Raw genomic sequence first — 15,092 nt, 5'->3', positions numbered from 1 at the left:
CAATTTTACGGCTGTATAACCGTTTGAAATTCTCGATCCCTAAAACCGTGAAGATTAATTAGAAAGGAATTCAAACTTTCCTTGGCTGCATCACGGCGAACGCTCTGCAGCTCGATATGCATCGAGAGGTGTGGTCATGTCGACACAAATCCAATAATCGATTTCCCTGCACGATTTAACAGTCACTATGAGCCGGGCTTCAGATTATCGTTTCTTAACGTCTGCTAGACAAATCTACACACAAGGTACGATTCTTGAGGTAAGAATGCTTCTGTATTGAAGTCGAATGACCGGTGATTTATTTCAGGATTATGTAATCTAATCAAGATTTTACCTATCTTTCCAAGTTACAGAAAAATATCGTGCCATATAGACGAGTAACAAATATGGTCTATAACAAAACATCTATGAAACACAATGTGTCAGCATGAAACGAAACCAAAATAAATAGGAGAATAATATTAAAATGGATACAGGTGACCTTCACTATTCGCACTTTTCTATCCGCAATTTTATTTTAGTACAAGGAGTGTTAATATTCTCTCCTCGGTCACATTTAAAGCCTATTACCACCGTCGAAAATTCTCCAGGATGAACAGTGTAGAAGTGTATGTCGATACGGAGGAACATACCGCCTCCATCTTCAGAGATCAGATATCGGGTAGTTTTATGGTAAATATTTTCTTAGTGTAACAGGGAAATTTTTAATTCTTGTGCTCATTGGCAACACTGTGTTTCTATCACCCCAAGAATTCGGTGGTTTGATGCCTTATCTTCGTATTCGTTACTCTTTGGTCAACTGTTTGTGTAACAAGCTCACGACGTTTTCAGCATGTCTATTTCCAACATTATTCTCGAACTATTCTCGAATGAAGCAGTTAACAGGTACATCAGTTGATCTTTCCTGATGGAGTCAGTCTTTACAGTTTTTCTGTGATTATTGAAAAGGGTTGAGTTACGTATACAACAGAGTGGGGACACTTGAAACACACTTTGTAATCATGCAAATAAACACGACATTCAAGCTGAGATTCGAGACTGTTGAAACACTAGTTTTAAACTGTCCGTAATTTGAAGACTTTACCGGTGTTCACACAAGGTGTCTGTCTTTATTCTGTTTTATATATAAAATGCTGAAAACTTGTCAATAAACGTTCAAAACACAATGTAATTTCATAAAACGGTTTAACCTTGACGTCACTTTATTAAAAATACACAAAAAACTGCCTCTAAAAGAAAGTTTCTATAATTCTGTAGAATCAACAAATAAATATTTGAATGGGCAATTCATGTATTCTGGTAATAACTGTAGAATTCAATATTAATGCAAACAACTACGATCCATTCTGAAACTACATGCTTCTTTGAACAAAACACGAAGAAAAAGTAACACATTACGAGAAAACAGGATATTAAAAGCTAATATTATAGCATCGCCTACACTGTCGGCCCAGATTCTTGCATATTATTGCCTGCTTTCAAGACCAACTAAAATTTCAGAATCCTACAAATGTAATTCAAAAGCAGGGACATGGAAGGAGTTCAGAATTGGGATAAACTACATGTCTAAAACTACTAAAGTAAATGGAACAAATGCGAAAATCAATCTCCAAATTTGTTCCGTTAACGCCCAAGTAGTACAAGGTGAAAACTAATTACATGTCCACGCTTTCTCACTTACAGTTACTCGTCTCTATTTCTTGCCATCGTCTGTTTTTAGAAGTTGCAGAAGTCCTCGCAAACAAAAACTCAGTCTAATGTTGTTGCAGTAATTACTTTACTTAGCAGCAACTTTGAATATTATCTAAATGAAACCACGCAAGTTTGTTAGCATCAAACAACATTATGTTTGACGTACCTAGTTAGAAAGTGACATATTTGCACCAATTAATGTAATTATTTAGAATCAGTTATGTAAATTATACAAGTAAATACCATTACATTCTAACATTATCTACATTAAATAGTAAGCATCTAACTTGGAGGCCAAGTAACTCGCATTCTCACTTCGTATTTTGGAGGTCCCAAACTCAAATTTAAGAACTTAAGACATGCTATTATGACGTCTTCGTGACTTTTCTCAGTACATCAAGTCAAATGCCGAAGTAGTAGCTTCAATTATTACATGACCGATTCCTTCCACGTCTTCTTTAATTAGTAATTCATTTGCTCATTATACGTTTGAGTTTATATGGATTATACACCTGAAGATGATTCATTTAGAACTGAAACATGTAGTGTAAAAGGTGATGCTCTAATGTAAATCGAACATTTCGATAGAGAGCATCATTTTAATATATTTTAAATATTTAAATGTTAATTGTAATAATATTTTAATATTTTAACATTTAATAATAATATTTTATTGTGATTAGACTGATAAAATTGAGCAAGTATATATTCAACACAATATGACGCAACATTATCATCTCATTAGTAATTCATTAATCAGATTATCATTCGATGTTAGATAAATTGATCAGCTGAAAGCGTTGATAAATGAATTAAGAACGAAATATGTCAATTACGCTATATAATATTTACAATTTTATGCAAGATCTTTCAATGTTTTTATATTTTACCTTTAAACCGAGTTCCATAAACACTATAATTCAGTCCATTCATTGACTTTAAGGAAAATCTCGGCTTAGAAACTTCTCAGTCTCTTTGATGATTAATTATTTCGTATTGTGATGTCTTGACACCACTACAGACTGTCAAAAATAGCTCCCTATATAATCTGTAATCATGTTATTACATAACACAATAATTTTGATTCACAAATATTGCAACGAAATCAGCTGAGTATTTGCTCCTGTAGAGATGGTTATTTATTCCAACTCATTCCACATTTATATTCACTTAAAATCTTCATGACTTTCTTTCTCGAAACACGTAGACACATTGGAGCAACTTTAATTTTACAGTGGAGACCTAGACCAGTAATATTCACAGTGACTGTACTACGAGGCATGTCATATCTGATAGTTCCCTAAAACTTCCGACATAATTCTTATTATTTCCTTTTAACCAGGAAACTCGGGAACTTATAATTACTCCCAACCTCCGCAGCCTTCCATGAATACGTTTATTTGGTCTATAAAACACTACACACACACAGCCACAGGCCTCACCAACATGCGTTGCCCATTATGACTTGAAATATGATAGGTTTACATACATTTTAGCTCCTGGGAAATGTTCACTGGAGTGATTTAATACCCACAGTACCATTAACTACGAAGGTCCAAAGTAAAATGCCCTATATATTCCTTGAGTCTTCTTCCTCCTTGCTGTAACGAAGTATCTATACTTTAATAGCACTCAAGTTAATAGCAATAATTCCCCCAGGGATACTTGAAAGACGGACAACCAAAATGGGCTATTATAAGGCTTAATACAAAAAATATTGTGTGGTTCCTTTCGTTTCTATACACTTGATCAAGTATAATTTTTTTAGGTTGTATCTGTGGTATGCAACTTTCGTTATGACAACATTATACACTGCAAACAACAGTAAAAAGAAAAAATAATTGTATGGCCAGAGTATGACATGTTAATTTGAAATTATTTACAATGTTGCTACAAATATTACAGAACAATGAAACAACAAATATAACATATGTGGCATTTGTAGCAACACAATAAATTCCACGCCAGAAGACTGACGCATTGCGACATGAAACTATTGCAGGCCACTGCTCACCTCCATCTTCTGTGCAATAAGAGCAAAATTAATTGAGTCACGTGTTTTGTGGTCCAGTAAGAACTTCAGACACGTTAGGAATTTGATCGGGGCCTAACACAAGAGCAAACAATTCAGCTGTGTGTGCTCCCCCCCCCCCCCCAGACACAAAGCTAGCTTTTACAAAAAGCCATTTAGCAAATATTACATCACATGAGTTACATTGAAACCCAAACTATATATCGAAATGTATAGAAGTATAATACTGTTTCAACATTCATGGTGAATACTGTACAAACGCGTAGTTCTGAAATCATTATTTGTAGCTATAGTACTGGTATTAGCTCGGCGTTATTATGTTGGAAATTCATAGTCACTGAGTACGCAGGGACCCGGAAACAGCAGAAATAAAAATGGGTTACTGGTTATTACGTATACAGACATAGTAAGGTATGTGAACACTGACATTCATAGTGATTCGGTGGTTATGGGTCGAACTTCTAAGTTTCATTCTGTTAGTATACTGAGTAACTGAAATGAGGCTGGAAATAAATGTATCATGAGGAGCTCCAAAATTGAAGATGGCTGTTTTCTGATCCTAGATATAGCTCCAAAATTGTTATTTTTCACTGAAATATTATTACGATGATCAAATAAAGTAGGATAAGATGTTCAGGGAGATGCAGCAAGCATGAATAAGATTAAAAATTCGTGCGGGTGTGTGTGTGTGTGTGTGTATGTATGACTTACGTATGTATGGTTCATTCATCGTTAAACTTCGACTATTCATCTTTTATTCAAGAACGCCTTGAAATAACTGGGAACAACTGTTTTCCGTTCACGGAAACAATCAGCCAATAGACTATATTCCAAATGTTTCTCAATTTCTTGGCGTATGGAGATAATAAACAGCAATTCTATATAATGAACTGACCCAGGCAAAAGGTAGAAATGTCTGCATATGGCATCATTAATATTTTGTTGTATGCAGAAACCAATTATAACCGGTACTTGCAGTAATTATAATGGTGATCCACAGTTATTAAAGCTTACAGAGAGCTCGTAAAACCATAAAATTTGAAAACTTCGTACCGCATAATATTTCATGGGCACTGGAATTACCCTACTCTTCCATATATGCCAGCATAATTATTACAGTGTGGTTACTATTCGGCTGCTTCATTGTTCCGGAGTTACGTATGTTATAGATTTAAGGTCACATAACGCCAGTAACATCGTATGTACAGTATGAATTCCAGTAATGTTAACTTCTTGAATTAAATAAAAATAGAAGCATGTAGCAAATCCTCGCCGTTCAAGGGGTTGTTTCATCATCGTTCCACAGACATTTTTTGAACATCGTAAAAAAGAGTGTCCCAAATAGATGTACACACAACCATTACATATGTCGGCTTTGTGTATTCATCCTTCTGGAACATTCTTTATTTTTAAGAGTATAAATTACAACGCTCTTCATTTTCATGCATATTTATTTTAAACCAAGTGTGTATAATGCTTATGTGTAGACGTAGAGTGTATTGTCGAATTAAATTTAAAGAAGAACATTTTAAGGGTCTTACTTAACGTCGACAATACAGCTTACATGCAGATGGTAACCAAAATCTAGAAACACGATACATCCACATTAGTACAAGATAAAAGTGTTGATGTTAGTGAAATATAATAACGTAGCCTACATCTAAATACGAACTTCAAGGCAGGTATATCCTTAACTTGTAGGAAGCTTCAGTTTCGCTTCATATGCAACAGACGTGCCGAGAATATATTTAAAAGTTGCATAGGGTTGTCAGGTAACAACGTTCACAGACGTATGAGAAATTTATAATAATTCTAAATTATGATCGAAAAATTCGTCCTTTAAATGATACAACTTCACTTAAAATGCACATTTAATAATGATAAAATTTAATTATGAACTACGTAATAGTAACCATTTTCCCAAATTGCAAACTTGCAGCTCCGGTTTCAGTAAGCCCTATTAATGCACACAAGCTTGTTAAAATTTTAATTGTATTCAGTTATTTTTTTATACAGTTCGATGGAAAATCTAATTTAGCAATCTAATATTTTACGGATACGAAATAAAAATATATATACATTGCTCTATGAAACTAATTACCTTTCTACTGTTTACTTTTATATTGCAAATGCTGTGTACACGGCTAAAACAGACAGCAGGAAATAACAATATTTTTTTCTACGCTCAAAGTATCAATTTTTACAAGGAAAGTTACACTGATTATTCGAAGTCACATTTATCTACATCGATTAAAATTAGATAAATCTAAGACTCAAACTGATTCTCTGCACATTAAAGACAGAAAGTAAGATTTTACAAGTAGGATTGAGGTTCTCACAGCATACACAGAACCGTGCGCTATTATTAAACAATTTAATATTCGTCAACTTTAGAAAAAAATAACTGGAGACTCGTGAATCTAATACAGTTTATTTTCAAAGTTGGAGCAATCATTTATCCACACGACTAAGTACAATTAAGCCGCACAATCTTATTATATGACGAAGAATTCCACTGAACACAAGTTCACGTGATGTCTAAAGCCCTCCTACCAGAAAATGCAACCCAAAAATTATGGTTTTAAGTACAGGGATCTTTGTGTCAGATTTGGTTTATAAGAACTTTAATTACTGTTCAGACTCTTTAATGAACAGTCTGCCACCTGTCAAAACGTTGCTTTTAAATAAGCAGAGGAAACCGATCGAAGAATTGCAACTCGTCTTTAGTTTCTGCCGTAGTAATTACTAAACATAAATAATCTGGCACAGATAAAGTTCTAAGAAAACTACGAACAGATAACTGAAGTTTTAATACTCGCTCAACCACCCTTAGAAACATCGCCAAATTGCTTTTGTAAGCATACAATTAGATAGAACAAGTGTAACTGCAGGCTTAATGTAAATGAACGCGAAATATTTTATGGAAAAATAAATAAATAATATCGATTGTGTCAAATCGTGACGCATACAAGCACGCGAATGTTAGTGCTAGATCGAAAATACCTAGGCGAAGTTCTTATCATAACGTACAAAACACAATGATACGAGGCTCGTCCACAAAGTAAGTTTCCCTGGGGCCGTTTACAGAAACAAAACACAATTTCATGGAAATCTTTATTGCAACAGATACAGCAAGTGTCCAGCTATTTTTCAACATATTCGCCACCGGAATTGAGACATTTGTCATACCGTGGGACCAACTTTTGAATACCTGTGTCGTAGAAGTCTGCCGCCTGGGATTGGAACCACTGTGTGACAACCATCTCCGCCTCTCTGTCATTCTCAAAACGCTGACGCTGACCGGACAGGAATTTCTTGAGGTGTAGGAAAAGATGGAAATCACTGGGAGCAAGGTCCGGGCTGTAGGGTGAATGATTAAACACCTCCCAGCTAAACTCCTGCAGGAGACTTGCTGTCCGTCGAGCCATGTGCGGCCTAGCGTTATCACTGACCGCACTTCACAGTCGGCGGGAGCTGGAATAAGAACCTCCATCTTCAACAGCTGCAACGATGCTACTGTGAGAACGCGGGAAGTGCCGTTAGTGCATGCGCCATGCTACGTCATTGCTCTATCACGTACGCACAGTCGCTTCGCGCAATATAAGGTTTGCTAGCTGTGGGACGAGTGGGAAACGTACTTTGTGGACGCGCCTCGTACTTCACTGTTTTGAATGAAATCGATTTCTGTTTCAGACATCACTTAAAAGTCTTCAACAATTAATTTACTGGCGTTCCGGCATTATGTAATTAGGCAAGACTTCTCAATATCCGCGTGTCCGTTGTATAATTTAAAAACGGAGTGCCAGTTCTTAAGTGACACGTAGCAAAGTGATGAAAAATTTACAGCCTCGATATCTGCAAAGGAAATTATGTTAAGACTAGAAAATCAGACAATAAAAAATGGAGAGATTTTCATAAAATTAAAACATGTTACGAATCCATCGCGACATATTTTTCTACAAAGTATCTTATTACATTAAAATAATGAAAGACACAGGAGGTTTGGGTTAATAATAATATAGCACAGGGTAACACGCACTAACACGCTGTAGTATAGAACGTCAAAGTATACCTACTAGATTATTATGTACCTAAGATAGATTCGTTTTATTGTGCAAGACATATCAGCTACAGAAACATTCCACTAAATTACTGTTAGTATCACAGTCACATTAAGTACGAAGTTGTCGTAAACGAGATACTGGCGACCGAGTTGTGGAAGAAACACTATTGCAGAGATCATTCAGGTAACCCAAGATTTAATTAAATTTTTTAACTTTTAAGTTTACATGCTATTTGACGCGTATAATAATCGGAGTATCTTTCTAACAGCGAGCTAAGTAGATTCTTCTGGGTCGCTGAAATCTGAGCCATCCCTCACGATGTTCAGGATCGCCGTGATACTGCAGCAACTTCGCGAGCACCTCCGTACATCGGGAAGCCTAAACCTTCAGGCGTTTGGTGTTTGCTTTCATGTCTCGCTGCTTTGTTACACATCATTTCCGTCTGATAAAAGTTTTTAATGGCAAACAAAGTATGGTCATGAGCTCTGAATAAATCTAAACATTAAAGTTTAACGTTTCGACACAATTCGTAAATGACGGGAAAACATACGCACCGACACGCGTGTACTAGCTAGTGGGTTTTGTTCAACACAAACCGAATTAGGCACATCTCGGAAAGCGATCTTTTCCTTCACAAAATGCTCCTATTCGCAAGTACTATTTTAACTGCAAAAACGTAAGTTTTAGGAGTTAAAGAAGAATGCTAAACAGCAACTGTTTACATATTAACGAGCCTTACGAACATATTAAATACTGAAAAAGCTGCTGTTAACAAAATAAAACTGCTTTTCAAGAAGTCATATAATCTACAGTCGTCAAATATTCATAATGACCAGTCAAGAGAAAAAGATGCTTGGGGCATGTAGCACGCATGAATGAGCTGAGAAATGCATAAAATATTTAGGAAAACAACTTTAAGAGAGACAACTTGGGAGATGTAGACATAGATGGAAATTTGCAAATAAATGGTCGTAGAAGAAGAGAATATGTGAGATTAGACTGGAATCATCTATATGTAGTTCAACGCAGGGACTAATAGCGTACTTTTGTGAACACGGAAATTAACCTTTAAATTTTGCAAAGATGAGAAATTTATAACAAGTTGAGAGAATATTTTATTCTCAGTGGATATGGCTCCCAGTTAAAATGAAGCAAGTGATATAATTTAAAATAAATCCAGCAACAAAATATGTGACTTAGTATTGTTTAATACATATAGCAAATTGAAGCATTCACATATAACAAACGTCCGTGAAAGAATCAGCAAACGCCAGTCACATTTTGATATTTTACTTAATATTCCGTACAATAAGAAAAACGTGTATGTTAATATGCGTTTGAATGCGGATTTCACATCGGACTATTTATAAAATGCACGAAACTGATTTTAATTGTCTGTTTAGATCCTGAGACGTTATTTGTAGGTACGCAGTCTATATGGTATTTTACAGTTTATGAAGTCACGTCTACAGACAAACAAACATATGATAACGTCGACAAATCTGTTACTAACACCATTGTGTACTCAAGTTTTATGATACCATTAAGTATTATGCCGCAATATGACGAATTCAGAGAGAGAGCAATAATGCGAACAACTTTTATCACGTTCCATAAAGTTTACTTTATGTTATAAATAACTTCTCACTATATAATCTGATCTTAACTCTGAATTCATAGGTTTCATGTTTCTCCTGCGACGATTGTACATTAATTAAGTATTCGGGTCTGTTTATGTTTATAAATACGTTAAGAATATCAATATTATTATCATTATTATTATTCAATTCATTTATTTAAGTGCTTGGTAACAGCCAAATAAAGCCAATAACAGCCAAACACTAAACCAGAGTAGAGGATAAGATATAATAAATAATAATAATAATAATAATAATAATAATAATAGAAACTGCAGAATTTCGAAAAAAAGTTATCAGCTTTGGTAATTCTGACTTTATCTGTCTATCGGATGCAGTATAAATTTAAATCAAATCGTAAAACATGACTACAAACACATAACTATGAAATGTAAAATGAGAAAATAAAATTACAAATTGTTATCAATTCAAACTAAACTGGGACGTATTAAAAAATAATGTGCCAAATTACTTGCTCTGATTCATCAAATAGCCTTTCTACGTTAGACAAGAAACTAAGCCTGAATCCTTCTCTATTACTCTTAGCTTTAACATTGCTTCTGCATCTGATGTTACAGGAGACTGGTTTTATTACTTGTTAAAGTAAAAACCGCTTTTCCTTGGTCTACCTTCTCAGTCCTTGCGTCGCAGATCAGAGTTAACACACCGCTGTGTAGTTTTACGAGTCACTCCCTTTTCCGTTACCAACAAGGAGAAAGAGAGGGAGAGAGAGAACGCAAAGAGTCACCCATAGCTGAGAATCGGCCCGTACATTTGTTTCTCTGTCGACTGCATAAGCCAGGGTCTGATGTGGGACGCCGTGTGAAAATCCAAGCTTGAAAATGTACCATCTCTACTTTATTTTATTTCGCGAAGGTATGGTGTTCGCACACCGATAAATGAGACAGAAATATTTTTTGAGCAGGTAGAAAGAAATAGCAGTAATTAAATCCGTAACCTTAATTTTCCTCTATTCAGCGATGCGGGTGAAACAAATACTAACACTTTTATTTTAAATAATAACTTTATAAATGCGCACATAAATTAAATATACAGTTCTGAATAAATGTTATCATTCTAAAATACACTTTTGAATGGTGTTGTATGAGATCATATTTAGCATCAAAATATTTTTCTTATTAATTTATATTTTTACCTTATAAATTGTCTGTTGAAAGAATTTTTTAAAAACTATTAAAGCATTACAAAATTTCTAAAGACAAACCGTCCTTCGTCTGTAGAAGTATTCAACAGAAAAAGGTGTAACGTTGTGAACCTGATGACGAAGGAAGAATCTTTCGAAGTATTTTTAAAGCCCCTTTAACAGACGAAGGACACAGTCTGAAACAAGGGCATTTGTTATACTACACCGTCATCGCCAAAGGTATTCATAAAATAAATCAAATATTTATTAATCATAACACATTTATAAACACTAACAAAATACAGAGTAATCGACATACGCAAACCCAAGAACCAACTGAGTGCACTCTCAGAACTTGTAACTACAAATTCATGATATCCCGATATATCATTGGAAAGTAAATTATAACTTATCTCACATTCACATACGCTGTGTATTGCACTTCCATATATCAACATTACAACAACCGTCAGTAATATGTTCCATACAGGGTTAACTAAGCCCATGGCATATTCCAACGCTGTGACCTCAAGGTTTTCCTTGAATCAACATAAATAATATTGGTGACTGATGACCAATTATTTAGTGGTCTGACATATTTCGTAAGTGAAATAGAAGATACTGTATAGTTGCAACGATATACGTCTTTCGTAATTGACCATAGCCACGTAAAACAGATTTTGTCATTTTGTGTTTATATACAAAACGTGGGGGATAACTGCATTATTTCTTTCGCAGAACAGAAAAATAATTTACAAAAATGGAAGCGATCATCAGATTGTTCAGTTCAGTATTTTAGAAGCAATTAGAAATAACTAACGATTTTATAACAAAGAAGTCTAATGTTTCTTCCTTGTCTAATATAAAATTGTAATCACTTTACTATCTTTAAATTTACAGTTAATGGAATTTATTTTTAATACAGTTATCTGGAATTGAATAGGTATCGGAGAATTTCAGTTGAAAATAATAACAAAAAAGTTTATGTTAATTGTTTAGTAATGAACTAAATATTGCACCTGACGGCTGTAGAAAATTAAAACAAGTTTATTAATTAATGCAAGCGACAACTAACTCCATGTAACAAAGTCCGATCGATATATAAATAACTGGACAGGACACGGAAAGTAATGGCACTGGCCTAATTCATGGCAGTATCCCAGCACTTGTCAGCAAGAAGCTGATAGTTCACACAGTTCATCAAGATATTCCCAGTCTGTTATGGAACCAAAAGGTTCATTACCATATTCACACGTCATTATACCGAGCCAGATGGATTCAATTCACAACCTGCAACTCCACGTCTTCAAAGTTATCTTTTATCTTCAGGCTTCCCAATCAAAATTTTGTATTAACTTCTCAACTGCTGAAATATGCTCTGCCCATCTTGTGTGCGTACCAAAGAGTAATAACACAACAGGCGTATTTGTTCTGTTTACATGCAATTCACAGAGTGCATACAAACTGCCCTCACATTAAGAAACTATATATTTTGACTACAGAGTGCACTGTGTTCAGACTAACATCGGTTATGTCCTTAAGCAGAATTAACCAAGTGAGATTTGAGGTTACCACCGCGAAAAGTAGGAAGATTGCTATATTTTGGGTTGTTGCAACATAAAGTCTGATGGAAGTTCACCGATGTTTCAGAGGTGCTTGCTGCTACAGGATAATCCCCTGATGACAGAGGCATTAAGCACTTCTAAAACGTCGGAAAACTTCAACCAGACTGCATGACGCAACAACCAAGAAGACAGCTATCTTCCAAATTAATCAGTTGATATTTATAATGGGGCCACGATGTGCGTTATTCTATTTTCCTTTTACGTAGAAATTTGATTTTTAAGTATTATTTAGACGAGTTACGTACTTCAAAGATGAGTCGTAATAGCTCAGTCAGTATAGTGACTAGCTACGGGCTGGACGACCGGGGTTCGATCCCCGACGGGGACAGAGGATTTTTCCTCTAGCCTCTGCGTCCAGACCGGCTCTGGGGTCCACCCAGCCTCCTCTACAATGGGTACCGGGGTCCTTTCCCGGGGGTAAAGCCGGCCGGGGCGTGATGCTGCACTCTCACCCCCATCTAGTGCCGAGGTCAAGGAAGAGAGGAGCTATACCTCCACTCACCCCAAACGCCTACATGGCGTAGAGTGGGACAAACTTTTACTTTTACGTACTTCAAAGGGTAAATAATACAGTTTATTTTATTTAATTCAATTCCAAGCCAGAATATCAGGTCTTGCTGTCTGTCCGCCACAAATTACCGGTGAGCTTAAACAGTCTGAAGCCTCACGACCTGAGAACGAACCTCGTTGAAGTGAATGGTACACAATTAACTGGGTGTAAATTAGAGGTGTCCAACAGAATATAAATCTCTTGTACTCAACTTTGTATGCAAAACATGCATAATTATGCAAAATACGTAGTCGGTGCACATTTTACATTATCACTGTCAACAAAACAAACAGAATCACAGCTTAGAGCCTTTGATCTGATTCGGCTTTAAAATTTATATCTGCGCCATGAAGTTCTTTAGAAATCTCGTCTTTCTTTCGGTGCAAAGTTCAATAATGTTCCACTCCTTTCATCTTACATTCTTTTAACCTCGCTAATCAAATTATGTTTTATACCCTCCATTCTCCTCTATTCTCCTCTATTCTCCTCCGTTTATTCTTTTGTCTATATGGGCGTACATCTGTTTCGTTTTATCAAATTATCTATCTCCATCAATAAGCTTTATTAACCTCACATCAGAGACTTAATTTCCCTTCAGATGCATTCTTCCATTTCCCACACATTACAGCTACAATGTTATTCCACCGTTCCATATTTACACTAAAAAATTCTACATGTACCCTACTCAACAGCTTTGTGACAACTGAGATTTTCAAGGTGATGATGATGATGATGATGATGTTCTCGGTTTGGGCACCGTGGAAATTTGTCGGCAGAAGCCAACGTTTCGGAGAAACATACTGTCTCCATCTTCAGGGCTGAGGCGTTTATGCGTTAACTCTGATATTGACAAAATTAGGCAGCAAACTACTTGAATCAAACTCACTGTTAAAGAAATAATTTACAATCGTAAGCTCAAAATTAAATACACTGTAACAAATATATGAAATTAGCCAAAATCTCGTATTACTAATTCATTGCAGAGTTATTACTGTCGTAATGCATGACAAAATCTAATGTATTAATTACTCTTCAACAACTATGTTCCCCTTCAAATTTAAATAGCAGATAAGTGCATATGACTTCATCAGCACATTCGCAAAACATTATTCAATGTTTTTACAGCGACTGTAATAAATGGAAAATGTTAAGCTGTAGATGGTGGCATTTTACACACACAGTTATATCAACAATAAAACAAAAAGATAAATACACATAGGAATATGTAGAATGTGTGACCAGAGAAAACATGCAATCATATACGAAAAAGTACAAACACGAATGAATGAATACATTTATGCTATCATAAATACTCATATACAAGCGAACATGCATACGCACGTATGTACGTACAATTCATTAAAGGTAGAATTAATAATTTGTTGGGATTTTATGTATCCTAAGGATGGACAAATATATTTTATAGGTTCAAAGTATAACCCTTTCTCGTAATACAGGTTAAATTTATTACCATATAATAAGATATCGAATTTACAAAAGGACAACTTGTCATATTCAACTTTCTTTTTCCCTCGGGTTTTCGCTACTGGAGTTCAACGCACAACCACGTCTTTCGCAGATAAGCCGCACCGAATGTTGAAAATTCTCTAACGTTCCAGTGAATACTACAGTTACCATCTTCAGGGTGAATGTGTCTTCAAGCTGAGCAAAAAGGTGTCGAGTTGGATTTTACAGTTCTAATCGGCGGAGCGAGAAAGCGGGTTAGTATCCTACTAAAAAGCAGCACAACCATTCACCCAGAAGATGGTAACTGCAATGTTTGCCATAACCGTTGAATTATTTTCAACATTCGACGCGGCGTATCCCCGAAAGCCAAATGTACATATCCAACTTATTATTCAAAACAGCCAATGTGTTTCTATAAATCTGAGTATGCATTCGCTAAATCAAGTTATTATAATATAATTTTAATTTAGACATGAATAGTACTTTTCTTTTAAAACGTCCTGGCTTCAAATAACAGTGAACTGACAATATTTTTATAAATCTATTTGCGAACTCCAGATGTTATTTCCAACAGAAGCTTCCTCTCGCAGAACCTATCTGATAAACACGAGAGAGGAGCTGAGCTTGGCTGATGTAGGCTTCTCCGGGGGTGGGGAGTGGAGCTTTCGCTCTGCAGTGAGGAACGAGGCAAGCGTGACTAAAATCAAAGCAACTTCTAGTCACACCCATAAAATTATAATTTAGATATGGACTTGGAGAGACATGACCAGAATAACAAGAAGCCGGAGATGATGTTGCGAAATTAATGCCACAAGTAAGAACCAATTACAACGCAAGCCCCATCACATGATGCGGAGATGTACATTCTGATTTAGAATTTG

At 35.5% G+C, this 15,092-nt stretch overlaps 1 protein-coding gene across 3 annotated transcripts in view; it reads right to left on the bottom strand.

The window, feature by feature from the left end:
* Window positions 1-15,092, bottom strand: part of LOC110833952 (neurotrimin) — a 362,911-nt gene that overhangs the window by 99,736 nt on the left and 248,083 nt on the right. The window lies entirely within an intron of this gene.

The sequence above is a fragment of the Zootermopsis nevadensis genome, unplaced genomic scaffold (genome assembly GCF_977971745.1).
Source record: "Zootermopsis nevadensis isolate Lab colony 2312 unplaced genomic scaffold, Znev_1.0 Znev_ptg000008l, whole genome shotgun sequence".
Taxonomy (NCBI): domain Eukaryota; kingdom Metazoa; phylum Arthropoda; class Insecta; order Blattodea; family Termopsidae; genus Zootermopsis; species Zootermopsis nevadensis.
Note: the sequence above shows the minus strand (reverse complement) of the source record. Positions and strands in the feature narration are given on the sequence as shown.